We start from the raw sequence: 16,995 nt of genomic DNA on the forward strand, positions 1-16,995 counted from the left end.
GAGAGTGAGACAGAGCTCGCAAGAGAGCAAGAGGTGGGTGGGAGCAGAGTGAGCAGAAAGCCTGAGGTGGGGCTCAATCCCATGACCCTGAGGTCATGACCTGAGCTGAAGGCGTCTGACTGAGCCACCCAGGGGCGCCCCTTGTCAGCCTAGCTTTTCAGAGTAGAGACACCGAGTAGCTTAAAACAATGCCCATTTCTCTTGTTACAGTTTTTGTGGGTCGGGTGTCCAGGCCTGGCTTACTGGGCTGTGAAGCTGGCTTCTCTTATGAGACGACCTGGTCAAGGTGGCGGCTGGGAATGCACTCTCACCTCAGGGTTTGACGGGGGAGGCCCTGCTCTCAAGCTCATCCACCGGTTATGGGCACGACCCTGTTTCTTATGAGCTGTTGGTAGGAGGTCACCATCCCTGCCCTGGAGCAGCCAACGTGCAGTTGGGTCTTTCCAACACGGCCTCTCGTGCCATTAAGGGCAGGAAGAGACTCTTCCAGCAAGGTGGGAGCCCCAGCCTTCCAGTCACGGAACCAGCACCCAGAACTCTGTTCCATGCAAGGAAGTCTTTATAGGGCCCAGCCCTCACCCTAGAGGAGGGGGTCACAGAAGGGCTAGGGATCAGGAGCCAGGGCTCACGCACGGGCCGTGCTGGAAGTCTGCCTTCTACAGAAGTCCGCCTTCACTCACTCCCTACATCCCAGAGTGAAAAAAGGTAAGAACAGCGACAGAAGGCAACTGGCCGGTTCACAAGACTTGGGGATGAACGAGACGGTGCAGCCTGGACCCCCTCTCCCTCGCCGTCTGTCCAGCCCCCCCCAGTGGTCTTCCCCAGTCTCCTGTCTGTGGGTCTGGCCACGTGCAGGACGCCAGGCGACGCACAGAGCTCCAGCCTTGGGCCTGCGTCCCCCCGCCCCCCCCCCGGCCGGCAGCGACCTTGGGCCTAGGCACCCCCTCCAGCTGGCAGTGGCCTTGGGCCTGCCTCCCCGCAGCTGGGACCTTCGAAGCCCAGGGGCAGCCAGGATGTGGGAATTTCTTTTGAAATATGCGTCTGTGTCAATTTTACGAACAACAGACCGTCGGTGCCTGCAGCTACCACCTGGGAATCTGGGCCGCAGCTCTGCAAACCCGTTCAGCTGCCTGCCTTCCGGGTAGTCTGGAATTACAGCGCTCCCAGCTCTTTTTCTTTTCTTTTACCTGACACTGGACCCGTCTTTTATGATTGCTTTTAAAGTCAGATAGTCGCAGTGTCCCGTGTCCTGAGGATATGCCCTCCTGGCCTCTCTTTCAGTGGAATATAACCCCCTGCTTTAAAGGTGATTGTTTTTAGGAGACGGACACACACACACACACACACACCCCCGCCCCGCCGATGCCATGAGGGCTGAGGGTTGACGCGGCCTTGTCCGCGGTGCCGCCAGAGTTCCAGTTCACGGTTCCTTTTTCTCGGGTAAGAGTTTCTTTCTTTCTTTTTTTTTTTTTAGATTTATTTGTTTATTTATGATAGACATAGAGAGAGAGAGAGAGAGAGAGGCAGAGACCCAGGAGGAGGGACAAGCAGGCTCCATGCAAGGAGCCCACGCAGGACTCGATCCTGGGGCTCCAGACGGCAGGCGCTGAACCGCTGAGCCACCCGGGCATCCCCAGGTAAGAGTTTCATAACAAGGAAGGTTCGGCTTCTGGTTAAGCTTCGTGTCACCTGGCGATGGGCGCTGTCCTGTCTGAGCTCGGCGGTGGAGGACGTCGAGGAGAAGCACAGCCTTGATCCACCTGCGGACCTCAGCAGCCTCATTCCTAGCACAGCTCTCCCAAAGGGAGTTATAAACGGGGGGCTGCTCTGTCAACTATACTCAAATTTAAAAATAAGTGAAAATAAAGTCTTGGGATGTCCGGGTGGCTCAGCGGTTGAGCACCTGCCTTCGGCCCGGGGCGTGATCCTGGGGTCCCGGGATCAAGTCCCGCGTCGGGCTCCCTGCGTGAAGCCTGTTTCTCCCTCTGCCTGTGTCTCTGCCTCTCTCTCTCCCTCTCTCCCTCTCTCTCTCTCTCTCTGTCTCTGTCTCATGAATAAATAAATAAAATCTTAAAAAAAAATGTGTGTCTAAGGGTGACGAGGGAATCATGAAGCTCTGTGCACCTTGCCTTTAACCACGACCAACTGACACATCACCTGTTTTCAACCTTATGTCCCAAAGGATTGGATCTTTCATAACAAACCGTATGTTTCATTTCACATCGTTTTTGATTTGAGCAGTCCAATAAAGTCATTAATTTCACATGGAAATGCAAATGCATGCAACCAAAACGTCGTCCCGAGGGAATGGTTTCCAGAAAGATGCTAATATCTTAAACCAACCCTCGCAGTCCCAGGGTAAAGCCACCTGCTTATGATGCATTATCATTTGTACCACACTGCTGGAGGTATGTGCTAAAATTTTTTTTCTTTCTTTTTTTCTTTTCTTTTCTTTTTTTTTTTTTTCTTATTGGATCTGTTGAGGGAGATTGGCCCATAAGTATTCTTTCTCATGCTGCTTTGTCAGGTATTGGAATGAAGATGATGTTAGCATCATAAAATGATTTATTGAGCCTTCCCTTCTCTGTTCTCCATAAGAGTTTGAATAAAATTTGAATTACTTGTTCTCTGAGTACTTTATAACAGTCACTGATGAAGCTCTGTGAGCCTAGCATTTTCGTTCTGGGAATATTTGACTACGAATTTAATTTTCTTAAGGCATATATGACTTGAGGCTCTCTATTTATTCTCTTGGTTTTTAAGTGACATCTTTTTAGGGATTTATTGCCTTAATGTTTTCTTTCCTATTACCTCTTTAATGCCGTAAGATCTTAGGGTACCCCCACTTTCCTTTGCAATGTTGGTTATTTCTTCCTTCCTTCTTTGTCTCCCTGCCTATTGAATGATCAGACTTGGTAATTTGCTCATTTTATTGGGCCTTTTGAAGAACCAATTTTTATTTTCATGCATGTGCCCTCTTATACATTTGCTTTCTATTTAATTAAATTCTGCTCTTATGTCCCCATTTCCTTCTCTGTCTGCTTCCCGATTATTTACCAATTTTTAACATTTTAGAATGGTGACGACTTTATGAATTTCCAGCCCTTCTTTTTTCTAATGCACACTGTTTCCAGGAACATCGCTCTAGGTGCACCCAAAAAGGTTTGCTATGCATTTTTCAGATCATTTATTTAAAAATATTTTTCATTTTCCATTATGCTTTCCGCATTTACGTGCGGATAATGCAGCCTTTAAAAAAAACATCTCCAAATACCTGGGGATGTCGAAGTTAATTGCATAGTGGTCAGAGATCTGCACTGTGTTGTCAGTCTTTTGAAACACATGGAGACTTATTTTCTGGTGCAGTAGAGCATCCATTTACGGGGACGTTTTCTGTACTCTTGCAGAGAATGCATGCTTTCTCATTTTAGTGCAATATATGTCTATTAGGTGTGCTAATTGAAACATTTTAATCTCTGTGTTTACTAGTGTTTGTCTGCTGGCTCTACTAGTTCCTGGAAAACATGTATTAAATTCCCTCATGATAACTACAGATTTGTTCATAACTCCTTGTAGTTCTTTCCATTTTTCCTTTATGTATTTTAAGGCTTTGTTATAGTCTCTCTCGCTGTGTATTTTGTTTATCTAGCAGAGATTCATTCATAGAATACATTTTGTCTGATAAGACAGCCGCACTGCTTTTTGTTTATTTGGTGTTTACAAGATTTATATTCTTCCGTCTATTTACTTCAACCTCTTTGTGCATTTTTGTTCCAGATATAAAAATACCATAATATATTTAATCATTTCAACTCTTGATGGGCTTTAAGGCTGTTCCCTGTCAGGGACTTTTTTGAATCAAGCTGCTGTGAACATTCATGTATGTGTCTTTATGTAGACATAGATTCCTATTTCTCTTGGATAAATATGCAGGAGTAGGATGGCTAGGTCATGTTTAACTTATAAGAAATGGGGGATCCCTGGGTGGCTCAGCGGTTTAGCGCCTGCCTTTGGCCCAGGGCGCGGTCCTGGAGTCCCGGGGTCAAGTCGCACATCGGGCTCCCAGCATGGAGCCTGCTTCTCCCTCCTCCTGTGTCTCTGCCTCTCTCTCTCTCTCTCTCTCTCTCTCTCTCTCTCTCTCTCTCTATGTCTATCATAAATAAATACATAAACCTTTAAAAAAAATAAAGCTTAACTTTATAAGAAATGGCCAAAACATTCCCCAAAGGGATTATTTCATATTGATTGGTGTATCGTGGTCATAGAAGAGAAACATTTCTATTTCCAACACCACCGAATCATGTTACAGTAAGGGAAATAGAGAACTCAAGTCATTAGAACCTACTTATCCTGTTCCTGAAGGACATGCCCTGGGCCAGAGTGCCCATAGGAGGCTCTGCTGGGCTCTGTAGTCATGAGCTCAGGGTGTGGAAAGAACCGAGAAATCGGGCTGAATCCTAATCGACCTGCACTACGCAGCACATCTTACTGGATGATACGCAAGAGGCTCGGCTAGCTCTTGGAGGCATCTCTCATATGAAGAAGATAAGCATCTAAATTAGTGGTCCAGCTGCAGACGAGTCCCGAGGATTCACAGCATCACATCCATCTGTAGCTACTTCCAGTTCCTGAAGACTGTTCACGCTCTACCTTGGTGACTCGAGAGAAGAACCCATTCCATTATTAACTTTTACTCTAAAAAATATATTTATGTATTTATTTATTTTTAAGTAATCTCTACACCCAACATGGGACTCGAACTCACAACCCTGGAATCAAGAGTCACTCCACTGACTGAGCCAGCCAGGTGCCCCCAATTACCATTTACTTTTGGTCCATTATCTGACCTGTCTTTTAGCAACATGCCTTTCCATTTTAATGGCTGGTGTTCAAGAGGGTTTAAATAAGTTTGAATGTTATGGCATGTATACATGTTCTTAATTAATAGATTTTCTTTTTAAGAATACTTTTATGTGGCACCGGACGGCTCAGTTGATGAAGCATCTGCCTTTGGCTCAGGGCGTGGTCCTGGGGTCCTGGGATCGAGTCCCACATCGGGCTCCCTGCATGGAGCCTGCTTCTCCCTCTGCCTGTGGCTCTGCCTCTCTCTGTGCCTCTCATGAATAAATAAATAAAATATTTAAAAAAAGAAAAAAAGAGGAAAAAAAAAAAAAGAATAGGCCTGGGTGACTCAGTCGGTGAAGCGTCTGCCTTTGGCTCAGGTCATGATCCCAGAGTCCTGGGGTCGAGCCCCACATTGGGCTCCCTGCTCAGTGGGGAGGCTACTTCTCCTTCTCCCTCTGCCTCCTGCTCCCCTGCTCCCCTGCTTGTTTGCTCTCTGCCTCTCTGTCAAATAAATAAATATTTAAAAAAAAAAAGAGAGAATGACTTTATATTTGTGGAAAAAATGAGCATGAAGTATAGAGAGTTCCTCTAATAGAAATATAAATAATATAATAATAATAATAATAATAATAATATAATATCCTTGTCACGCTTATTAGACCTGTCCTTCAGAATTCTCTTGTCTTGCATGCGTCCTCAGTTTCTGCTGTTCCTTACATGTCTCATTAGTGTACTACATTTGTCACAATTAATGAGCTAGCATGGATACATTCTTATTCACCAAAGTTCATCGTTTCCATTGGTGTTCACTCTTTGTGTTGTGCCATTCTCTGGGTTTTGAAAAATGCTTAATGTCATCTATCTGCCATTGCAGAATACAAATATTTTTAAATGTCAGTTAAATCGGGACAGCTCGGAAGAAGCTGACTATTTCCTGAAGACAAGTCCAGAAATTATGCTGGCAAGCAAAAATACCTGGCTAGAAAGATCCCATTATCATATACCCTTTTTTTCGTTTGTTTTTAGGTACGAGTCACTATGTCAGATTCAAAGGGAAAGACGTAATTTTTGTTACACATGGTGAAATTTTAGGTATAAAATATGCTTATCTTCGAGAAAGTTACAGAAAGTGGGGGGATTTATGATCTAGGGACAGGGCTTACAATGTTTGTGAAACTGATTTCACGGTGCAATGGGATTAAATTTCTCATGCCCTTAATTTTAGGAGAGTGAGGGCCATTAACTTTGAAGGTTACCCACGACTAAACTATGGCTTGATCATTGGGAACCGGAAGAAATCGGGAGAATTTTTGTTTGTACTGGAGACTAAGCAAGAGTGCCTCATGTTTTAATCTGTATTTCTTTTTTCATATCATAATAAGAGAATACATTACCAATATTTTCATCACTTATTCCTCTACACCTATTTTTCTGCCAGTACTAATATGTCTTCTGACTTCCAATATTTTCTGAAATTTGTAATATATTCTGAATTTTTATATTTTATATATATATATTTATATGATCTTATGCAATTCAAATATTTTTTGCATCCAGAAACGATTCTTCTGATTCCTGAATGTTGCTTTCCCTTTTATAGGTGAGAAAGATATGTCTTTATAATAATGGTTCCCGGTCACCTCTATTCCCCACCCCAGGAGCATCCAGCAGTTTCTCTTCCTGTGCCCCATTTGACTGCTAAAAACAAATATTTGTCAGGTTCAGGTTGGGAAGTCTATATCAATAGCTCTCCCAACTACTATTCCGAAGAGGTGGGTTAAAATATTAAAGAGAAATAATAGTATTAATTCATGAAGAACCCAATCATATGCCACGCCAACACGTGCCAATACAAAAGAAGAAGAAGCCAATATGCACAGGGCAGCAGGATAGTTTGGCAAAATCTGTCACTGGTTAAAGAATACCTGTTTCAGAAAATTAGAGAAAGGGATCCCTGGGTGGATCAGTGGTTTAGCGCCTGCCTTCAGCCCAGGGCGTGATCCTGGAGTCCTGGGATCGAATCCCACATTGGGCTCCCTGCAGAGAGCCTGCTTCTGTCTCTTCGTATGTCTCCGCCTCTGTCTCTCTCTCTCTCTCTGTCTCTAATGAATACATATATAAAATCTTTAAAAAAAATTAAAGAAGGATTATGACTTGGAAAAAATAAATTAGGTCATACAGTTCTCTTTAAAACCTATCAGAGGTCACTTTCATTAACTTATTTTCCATGCCCAAATCTCAGTGAGCTTCCCCTTATCATTCTGTTAGAACACTTGCTGTTTTGTTCAGAAATGCTCAGAATTTGAGATTCTATTTTTTTTTTTTAATGTATTGGATACCTCTGTCTTCCCGGCAGTTTCCTGAGGCCACAAATAGTGTTTCTTTATTAACTAGTGCCGTGAACATGGCATAGAGGCAGTTCATCCTCACTACTGTCCACTAACCCTGGAGATCATTGGCAGTGGTCCTTATAGGCTGGGGAGATTTTGATCTTCTCAAAGAGGAGGCGATGATAGGAGCAAATGGACGCAGGCAGCACTCAGGGTTATGCCCACCTTGGAGGATGGGCTGAATTAGGGTTAATTTCATGGTAGAGGTCCTATTACTATAATATCTTGATTGCTACATGGAGGAATTTGGATCTTATGGGGTGAGTAGTAGGGACATACCTTTAGGCAAGAGTAAGACACAATAAAAGCTCTGTTTGTGAAATGTGAAACAGCCTTCCATAGATATTTTATTATTGAGATATACACCCAACGTGTACAATCATTGCATATTCCATTGTCACGTGCATTAGGCCTGTCCTTCAAAAATCTCTTCTCTCCACTTGATGGGATGAGCACTGGGTGTTATTCTGTATGTTGGCAAATTGAACACCAATAAAAAATAAATTTATTGTTAAAATAAATAAATAAATAAATAAATAAATAAATAAATAAAATACTGATTGCAAAAAAAAAAAAAAAACTCTCGCGTGCATTCTAGTAGATACGTCTTGAGTAGCAAGAATGTGAAGAATAACGTGCACCCCACTCACCCAAGCAGCTTCTTTCTGGCTTATTTTGTAGTTGGGATATGCTCGTGACAGATCGTTTCCTTTGGATCACAATGTGTTTGGGCTCTGAAGATCTCCTCCCTAAAACCTTGACAGTCTCCACGCCATATTCATTGGTAGTCATTTGGGTACCTTTGTAGACCTTGCACACAAAGTGTTACTTTATCAGTTTAGGAGTATTTTATTTCAGAACATTTTTCAGCCTCTCCCCCCCCCCCCACCTTTTTTTGTTTTTGTTTTTGTTTTTTAAAGTTTTGAACAGAGATCCTGTGTTTCCCTTTCTGGAAAACAGGGAGTTGAAAAAGTAAAGACATGGGAGGTGGTGTGGAGAGAGACAGGTTTTGTCCTAGATTTTGGTTATACTTTCAGCCCGTCCTGTCACCCATTGTCACCACGATGTTCAGAATGTCAAGTGGGATGTACGTTTCCCATTCAGGGTCTCCCAACTCTATGCTCTACTTAGTTCCTTGCATTGACTTTTTGAGTCTTGAGTCCCATTTCATAAGTATTTTCTCTAGACACTCCTCCTATTCACCTTTCTTGCTAATCTAAATTCCAAATCCCTCTTACCTGTTGGTACTGTCGTCATCTTCAGATCGTACGATCATTTTGTTATTATCATCCAGTGTAGACACATTATTCTTTTCAGATTTTTTTGCAAGACTTTAATCTTCCATATCCACCTCTGTAATTGTCCATAAGAAAACCCCATCAAGGGATCCCTGGGTGGCGCAGCGGTTTGGCGCCTGCCTTTGGCCCAGGGCGCGATCCTGGAGACCCGGGATCGAATCCCACGTCGCGCTCCCGGTGCATGGAGCCTGCTTCTCCCTCTGCCTATGTCTCTGCCTCTCTCTCTCTCTCTCTCTCTCTCTCTCTCTCTCTCTCTGTGACTATCATAAATAAAAAATAAATAAAAAATTAAAAAAAAAGAAAGAAAGAAAATCCCATCAATACCAGTGACTTTGCATCTCTGTGATTCTTACAGCCCCGGGCTCATGGAAACAGTCCAGTGATGGACTGCAGCCTATGTTGTAAGCTTGCAGTTGACTTCTCTTCAAGGGGCCGGAGGTGGAGTCACAAATGTGTGACTTCAGCTGTCCTACAAGGCCTCCTGTGCTGACTTTGCCAATGGTCCAAACGATGGAAACCATATAACACTGCATGTTTGCATGTGACTTTTATGCTCTCCGTGCTCATTTAATACATCTCCAAAACTTTCTCTAAATTCCCTATTTATTCTCCCACGAAACAGGTTCTTCCCCCAGATATTGTTCATCATTTGAACTGTACAATTTATAGATGATTAAGTAAACTGCAGCTAATTCACAATATAAATAAGAAAGAGTATTTTAAAGATAGATTTCAATATGGTGTGCCTATCAGTAGTTAATGATTTTGATATATACTTCTAAAAATCTTGACTCTTTTATTTAACTTTTATAGCTAGACTAATCTGCTTTCTTAGAATTTCTTCCATGAACTCATTCCTATTTTATGCTTAGATACTTTTGTCTATAAAATTAGTTTTCTCCCACCCCTAATATTTGTGGGTTTTTTAAAGATTTTATTTATTGATTGATGAGAGACAGAAAGAGGCAGAGACACAGGCAGAGGAAGAAGCAGGCTCCCTGCAGGGAGCTCGATGTGGGACTCTATCCTGGAACTCCAGGATCACGCCCTGAGCCAAAGGCAGACGCTCAACCTCTGAGCCACCCAGGTGCCCCAGTATTTCTGTTTTTATAAGAACACTTGCCCTTAGATTGTAATTCTGTTCGTGGGGCTGTTGTGTGTATGAGCCCGTGTAATTCAGTGGCTCAAAAATAATCTCTTGTTCAACTCTGAATCTTCATAAGTGTTGCATGCTACTCAGCTGGAGAGGGTGGGAAAGTGAATGCACATTTATGAGAACACTGTGTTGGTCTCTCTTGAATGTCTTTGCAGCTTGTTTCCATAATCACCCTCAATTCAATTCATTCAGACCTTAGTTCTTTCTACTTGAAAACCAGTAAAAAAAAAATCCTCTTTATCTACATAAACATTGACAGAGAGTGTAAGGATTAATAACCTCCCTTCTACCAAAACTGCAGGAGAATCATCTACTTTACTTTAAAAATACCAATAGAGACTTTCCTACTGTGGTAGGTCCTTTAGAAAACACTATTCTTTACCGGTTAATACACGTCCCCAGACTGAAGATAATCTAGAAGCTGTCACATTAATAATAAGTAATATATTTTCATTATTTACATCTAAATCCTTGAGTTTCAAATTAACAACACTTGAAGGAGACCTGTTCACACAAATGAAATTTGAATTGTAGATAAAGTGACACTTTGGAAGGGTTAGGTCACGTTACAGCTTTTCAACACCACCAAGATTTAATTTATGTAGTGTCATTGCAAAGAGAGAACTCTAATGGCTTTTTAATTATTCTCAACTTCAAAGAATAAATGGGAGGGAGACCAGTTCCCAGACAAAGGAAGGAAATATTGGAAGCTGAGTCGAGATAATTATGCAGCAATGCCCTAGTAAAAGTATCATAGGACAAGGGAGTGGAGAACACTTTTCTGCACATCAACCTGGAGAGTAAAACACAGCCACATCCTTTTGTTCACTTGCCTACCGTCATGCCTCGCTCTCAAAGGTGGGTGATCACAGTGAGTCGTGGAGAATATATCGAAAGCTCTGGTTACCTTTCTAGGGAAGCTTGTTGGGCTGTGGATTACAAAGAAATAGTAGAAGCAACTTGTCATGTTCGTTTATAGAAGTCCGAGATAGAGTGACTTCGATACAATAGCTTCAGAAAAATCCACAATACACATTGTCCAGAATAAAACGTGGTAAACACTGAGCGATAAGAGGAAAATGTTTTAAGCTTATGTCTCTTTGGGTCCATTGTGGGAAGAGAATTTGGGCCATACATTGCTAGGTAGGAATCGATGAAAGTGGATACTGAGTAAAAAGTGAGTTTCAAAGGTAGCTTGAAATCCTTGATACAGGATTATTTTTAGTTATAAGGTATAAAACTTGTTGGAGAGCTCATCCCCTTAGAGTGCGTGGAACTTGTTTGCTCGAACAGCAAATGCGTGCTATTTCTTTTTTTTTTTTTTATTTATTTTTATTTATTTATGATAGTCACAGAGAGAGAGAGAGAGAGAGGCAGAGACACAGGCAGAGGGAGAAGCAGGCTCCATGCACCGGGAGCCCGATGTGGGATTCGATCCCGGGTCTCCAGGATCGCGCCCTGGGCCAAAGGCAGGCGCCAAACTGCTGCGCCACCCAGGGATCCCGCGTGCTATTTCTTAATCATAATATTCAATGTTTTTGAATCCTTTGGTGTGCCAGAGACTAGAGATTTGCTCCCAAAGGGGCTCCTGGGAGAGGCCTTTAGATGGAGGGATCCAGTTTTGGTCCAGTGAAAGTAAGGATTAAAGAATGGATGGAAGGACAGATAGACAGTTTAGAGAAGCAGTAAAAACTAAGTAAAACAAAAATGTCGGTGTCGTTCTGATGAACACAGCGTGTAGAGACAAGACGTAGCCTCTCCCCCAGCACTCTTCACTTCCCAGTAAAAATTTTTATAAGGAGGATCTTGGGAAAAGTCAGGCATGTGTGTGTTTTCGTTGAATAAAATGGCGTAAACCAAGACATAAAGCGCTTGCCTAAAAGGAGAGAAAACTAGTTCTGCCGGCCACAGCGTGATAAAGTTTATTGTTTTAGTAAAGTCTTTCTTATAGCTCCTGGGTTGCTACTCAAGTGTAAAAATTCTCTTCAACACTAGCTTAGAATGAAGTCACACGCACAGCTGCAGAGCCTTCCCGAACTCTCTGAAAGTATCGATTTTGTGACTAGAGGCATCAAGAGTTTCTCCCTGCAACCTTCAGCTATCAGTGGTGTGAGGGGGGAGCTTTACAGGCTCCCAGGTTTTCCAACGTTGAGTTCCAGGCTCCCGGGAACAGGGAACACCATATATGATAATAAATATTTCTAGGTAAAGGGGAGACTGTGACAGAGTAGAAGGTGCTTCTTCCAACTGCCATAGTGATTTTATTGAACCCACTTCCGGTCCTTCAGAGGTGTGTATGGTTTGTGTGTTCCTAGGTTCTGGCCTAAATTGTGAGCGGCAGTTTCTTCTAGTTCAAACGTTTAATAATGTCCCATTTGTAAGCCACTGAGCAGGACTCATTGACCCCAAAGGTAGTGAAAGAAAATATCCAAACTAGGAAATGTCCACATCAGTGTGGCTGTAAGGTGACACATGGAAACCACCTTGAAAACCAAAATTCATAGACGCTCCATTACTGAGCATGGTGGGAATTTGGAAACCACGTGTGGGATGAGGTTGGAAATATTCATTATGTAATGTTTCTTGACTCACGTGCCTTTGATCTGTTTCTGTTTGGACTCAATTACATTCGCTCTTTTCTTTCTTTTCTTTTCTTTTCTTTTTTTTTTTTTTTTTTTTTTTTGCAATTCCTCCTACCTCCTTTCCAAGCAACACACACCTGCCATGTTAAGGTAATGAGTGATGCAGAATTAAGGCAGGCCTCATAAAGGCTACCATTTAGTGAAAGAAGCAGACACATACAAAAACTACCAATCCTGCCATTGTTAGGCAGATGCCCCCCAAAAAAGCCATATAAAGAGGTGAAAAGGCAAGAAGCCTTAGCAACTATAGATATAAAACTCATTCAGTAGGCCAGGAAACAAATCATGTCTAAACCGAATGGGAACAGAATAAGACCATTCTACGTTGCAACTCACCAGGGCCAGATCTCTTCCCACGCCTCTGTAAATCACACGTCATCATAGTGCATGATCTGAAAATGGGCCAATGACATCAGTTTGTAGGATGCAGTAAATCAGGAACGTGATACATTTGCAAGCCATGTGAATTGTGGAAGAATCTCTCAAGGCCCTGAGAGGACAATCCCCTCTTGCAACAAACTTTGAAAATTGATAATACACATCATTTGTTCCCTCCCAAACTTCTTCTGTCACTGAAAGTTCAGAATTTGAATTTTCTGTGATATTTCCCCCCAGAACTTCAAGGCATTAAATCATGAGTGCAGCAAAGCAGAAAATACTCCATGGGAATTTAATGAATGTCTTTTCATTAAACTTTATTCCATAATTAAATGTTTCAGAGGTATGTCAGTGGATTATGTATTATGCACACCTTATTTGCTTTATAAGCATTTTATAGTTTAACAGCAAAATTAAATGGCTGTTATTAAGGAAATGGATTTAAGGCAGATCTTTCCTTCATCCCTTCTCCCTACCACCACCACCATTTTGGTTATCTAGACTTAAAACCAGATCAGTAGGTGCATTATAATTAGGACTTTGAAGAGCATGGCTTTCTTCGGGACAACCACACATATTCCCATTATTGAGGTTTCTTTCCAAATTCCCTCTGCCTTTCATTTGTTCAAAATCCTGCTATACTTTAAGGCACAAAGCCATTCATCACTTGGCCATTCCTGTCTACTGAGATTTCTCTCATGTGTGCTAAAGGAGTACTTGCTCTTTTCATGAGTGTGTTTGGCAATTATAAGGTCTTAAGATGGCTCTGTGTCTTCCTTATTTTTTATTCTCATAATGCTCAATAAAATGTACCACGTTGACTGAATTGTAATAATTCCCAACCATGTGGAACATAGCTGCTTGGAAGTCTAGAATAACAATGAAATCTGTCCATGTATTTATTCAGTTTTGTCCATTTATAGTTGCTTTCTATATTTAGAAATCATATCACAGTTATACATTTTAATAATAGGATTATGGTACGTATCTTACATTAAATGTGACATTTAGTTAATAGTTATGAGAATGTGTATCATTGGGCCACCTGAGTGGCTCAATTGGTTAAGTGTCCTACTCTTGATCTCAGCTCAGGTCTTCATGTCAGGATCATGAGTTCAAACCCTGTGTTGGGCTTCTTTATGCCCAGTACATTTACTAAAAAAATAAAAAATAAAAAAAGAGGAATGTGCATCATTTAAGAAATTTAAGATTTGAAAAAATTCTAATTTCTAAAAGTCAAAAAAAAATGTGAATCGTCTAAAAATCCTGATCGCCTAAAGGGCATTGCCAGAAACCAACCTATATCATAATTTTAGACATTTGCAATTAAATCCCATTTTTTAAATGTACAAGGAACATGGTGCCTGTTGAATGATATACTATTTATCACTGTGAACAACTTAAGTCTAAGATTCATGTTTCCCTACAGATGTAGCAGACTGGAAGATATATTACCGAGATTAAAATTCAGTCTCTCCCTTGCCTTACAAAAATGAAGAAAAAATCAAACTCCATTGCACCTTGAACATTTAATAACAAATAGCAATCACAGATATTTATTTTAACCAGGCAGTAATCCATCTGTGAACATGAGTATGAACGCTGATAACAATATGAATTATGGAAAGAAAAGAAAACAAGACCACACAGAGATACATCATTTGGCATGATTTATGTGCACTTGCTGTTCCTACAAAGTAGACAGCTATTCAGACCTCATGAAGCATATCTAGGGAAAGAGCATGCGTGAGAAACTCTCCAGACATGCGTGATTATCCAGCAAGATTAAATGAGATATATCAATGGTGCTCAAAGAACCTTCAGGAAGGATCATCTGAAGTTGGTGTTTGTGATGGACAGTAAACAAGTGTGGGAGAAATCCAGGATAAGATTAACTAAAAGGGTCAGGGATGCAAGGATGCTCATATCTCATGGAGATAAGAGGTTGAAACTCAGATAAGGAATCTACATGCTTCATTCATTATATTTCAACACCCTAAAGATGACGAAGGAAATGCTGAGACCTCAGATATAAGGCCTCTTTCTATAGCTCTGGCTTACTAGCAACTGGGGACCATGTTGGATTTGGATCCCGTCTATCAGGGATGGATGTGAGACTCTTCATTTCTAATGAGCTCCACTGTGGTGTAAGTGGTGTGGTCTGCAGACCATGAAAACACTATAATTAAGAAGTGATGCTGGAAAGAAGAAAGAAAGAAAAAGAAAGAAAGAAAGAAAGAAAGAAAGAAAGAAAGAAAGAAAGAAAGAAAGAAAGAAAGAAAGAAAGAGAAAGAAGGAAAGAAAGAAGTGATGCTGAGATACCGATCTACTCCACCATGGGATGGTTGAGTGGAGCCAGGAGTGGCTAGAGTTCTCGGCCACCATGTGTATTGACACCAGTATGGCATAAAGATGTGCTCATTTTCTGTATTTGCTGGGACAAGGAAAGGCTTGGCATGCACCTTGTCACAGGATCTTACGGGTGTGATACTGAGAAATTTACTAGTAGAGGGAGAAACCAGAATGGGCAGAAATGGTGAGTAGCGATGCCATTGCAGATACTAAGAAAATCAGAGGACAGTTAACTTTGAACGAGAAGACATTTGGGACTTGTTGAGCTTGAGGAACAACATAGATGCTCAGATGGAGATGTTCAGTGGGTGTGCTGGGCATAATTCTGGCCGCCATGACCTTCAGCCCCTGGCGTAACTCCCATAATGGTCATATGGCAAGAGGAGTCTATGGAGAGAATGAAGGTTACTCATCACCTGACCTTAAATGCAGAAATCTTGCTGATTTATTGGGGTGCGCCCAGTGGAATCACATGACCCGTTCAAAGCAGGTGATTTTCCTGAGAGGAACAGATGTGTCCTGGGAGCTAAAGCCTGAGAAGGACATGATGTGTTGTTGCTGGTATAAAGATGGAGGTGACGATGTGACCAAGAATTCAGGCAGCTTTGGGGCGCCAGGGGGGCTCAGCCAGTTAAGCATCTGCCTTCAGCTCAGGTGATGATCTCAGTGTCCTGGGACTGAGTCCTGCATCGAGCTCCTTGCTCTGCGAGGGACCTGCTTCTCCCTCTGTCCTTCCTGCTCATGCTCCTAATCTCTCTCTCTCTTCTCTTTCAAAAGAAATTTGAGATTTCTTTCTCTCAAATAAATAAAATCTTAAAAAAAAAAAAAGAAAAAGAAAGAAAGAAAGAAAGAAAGAAAAGAAAGAAAGAAAAAGAAAGAAAGAAAGAAAGAAATCAGCTTCTAGAGCTGAGAACAACCCTGGGCGTGAGCCAGTGAGGAAGCTGAATCGAGCTTGTTTCCTTGGCCAGAATATCAAATAAATAATATGTAAGGGCAGGGCTTCGTTTTATATTCCCAGTGGCTAGAACTGTGCTTAGCAAATGCCAGCCATTCCGACATATTTATGGCATAATGAGGGATATGATGGTTTATGTAGAATGGAGTCCTGGTAGTATCATGAATTCAGGAAGAAAAGAATATAAAATATTCTATAAAGTAGAATTCCCATAAAATAGTCGATTCTCTCTGTGTGCAGGTGTCCACACACACCTATATACACACACATACGTCAACATCTGGGATATAAATATTAGAGGAATAATTGATATTTCGTGTCTTTGTTTCCTGATGAGAAAGAGGAAGAATGTTAGAAAAAGTAGTTTTCATCCACGCCACTGACTACATTGCATCATTTCATGCAGCAGGCTAACCTCCTGAGAGCTGCTGCCTCGCAAATATAGGCAGGGACCTGTGCATCCAACGTTCCACTGAAAAGCTCCCGCGGAAAGATCAGTCCTTGATCATATATACTGAGAAATGCATATAAAAGAGGACTTTTTGCAGTCAGGTCAATCAGGAAACATCGACACTCAAAAATGCATGTGAATAACAACAAAAAAAGTCTGATTGAAAGTCGTAAGCATATGGACCAAAAAGAGATGGGTAGTTGGAGAAATATTTCAACAGTTGCCCGGTGTCTCAAACAATACTATCCCAAGAAAGCTAAAGTAGGAAGTGTTCCTTATAAGTATTTTTCTCCTTGCCCGAAGTATAGGCATGGCTCCAGCTTTTGCAGAATGAGAGGGGCTAGAAACCACATGATAAGAATCCATGTGACATTAGAAATGTCCACTGCGCCGGGGCCTGAGGAAGCATTGGTCTGGTCATGGAAATGCAGGGTGGACTCCGTCGTTACCAAGACATGCGTGAGCTGAGAGGTGTTGGAAAACATGCCAGGTCTGTGAGTGTGTGACATCGAACCTGTCAGGTATGTT

This window comes from Nyctereutes procyonoides, unplaced genomic scaffold (assembly GCF_905146905.1).
Source record: "Nyctereutes procyonoides isolate TBG_1078 unplaced genomic scaffold, NYPRO_anot_genome, whole genome shotgun sequence".
Taxonomy (NCBI): domain Eukaryota; kingdom Metazoa; phylum Chordata; class Mammalia; order Carnivora; family Canidae; genus Nyctereutes; species Nyctereutes procyonoides.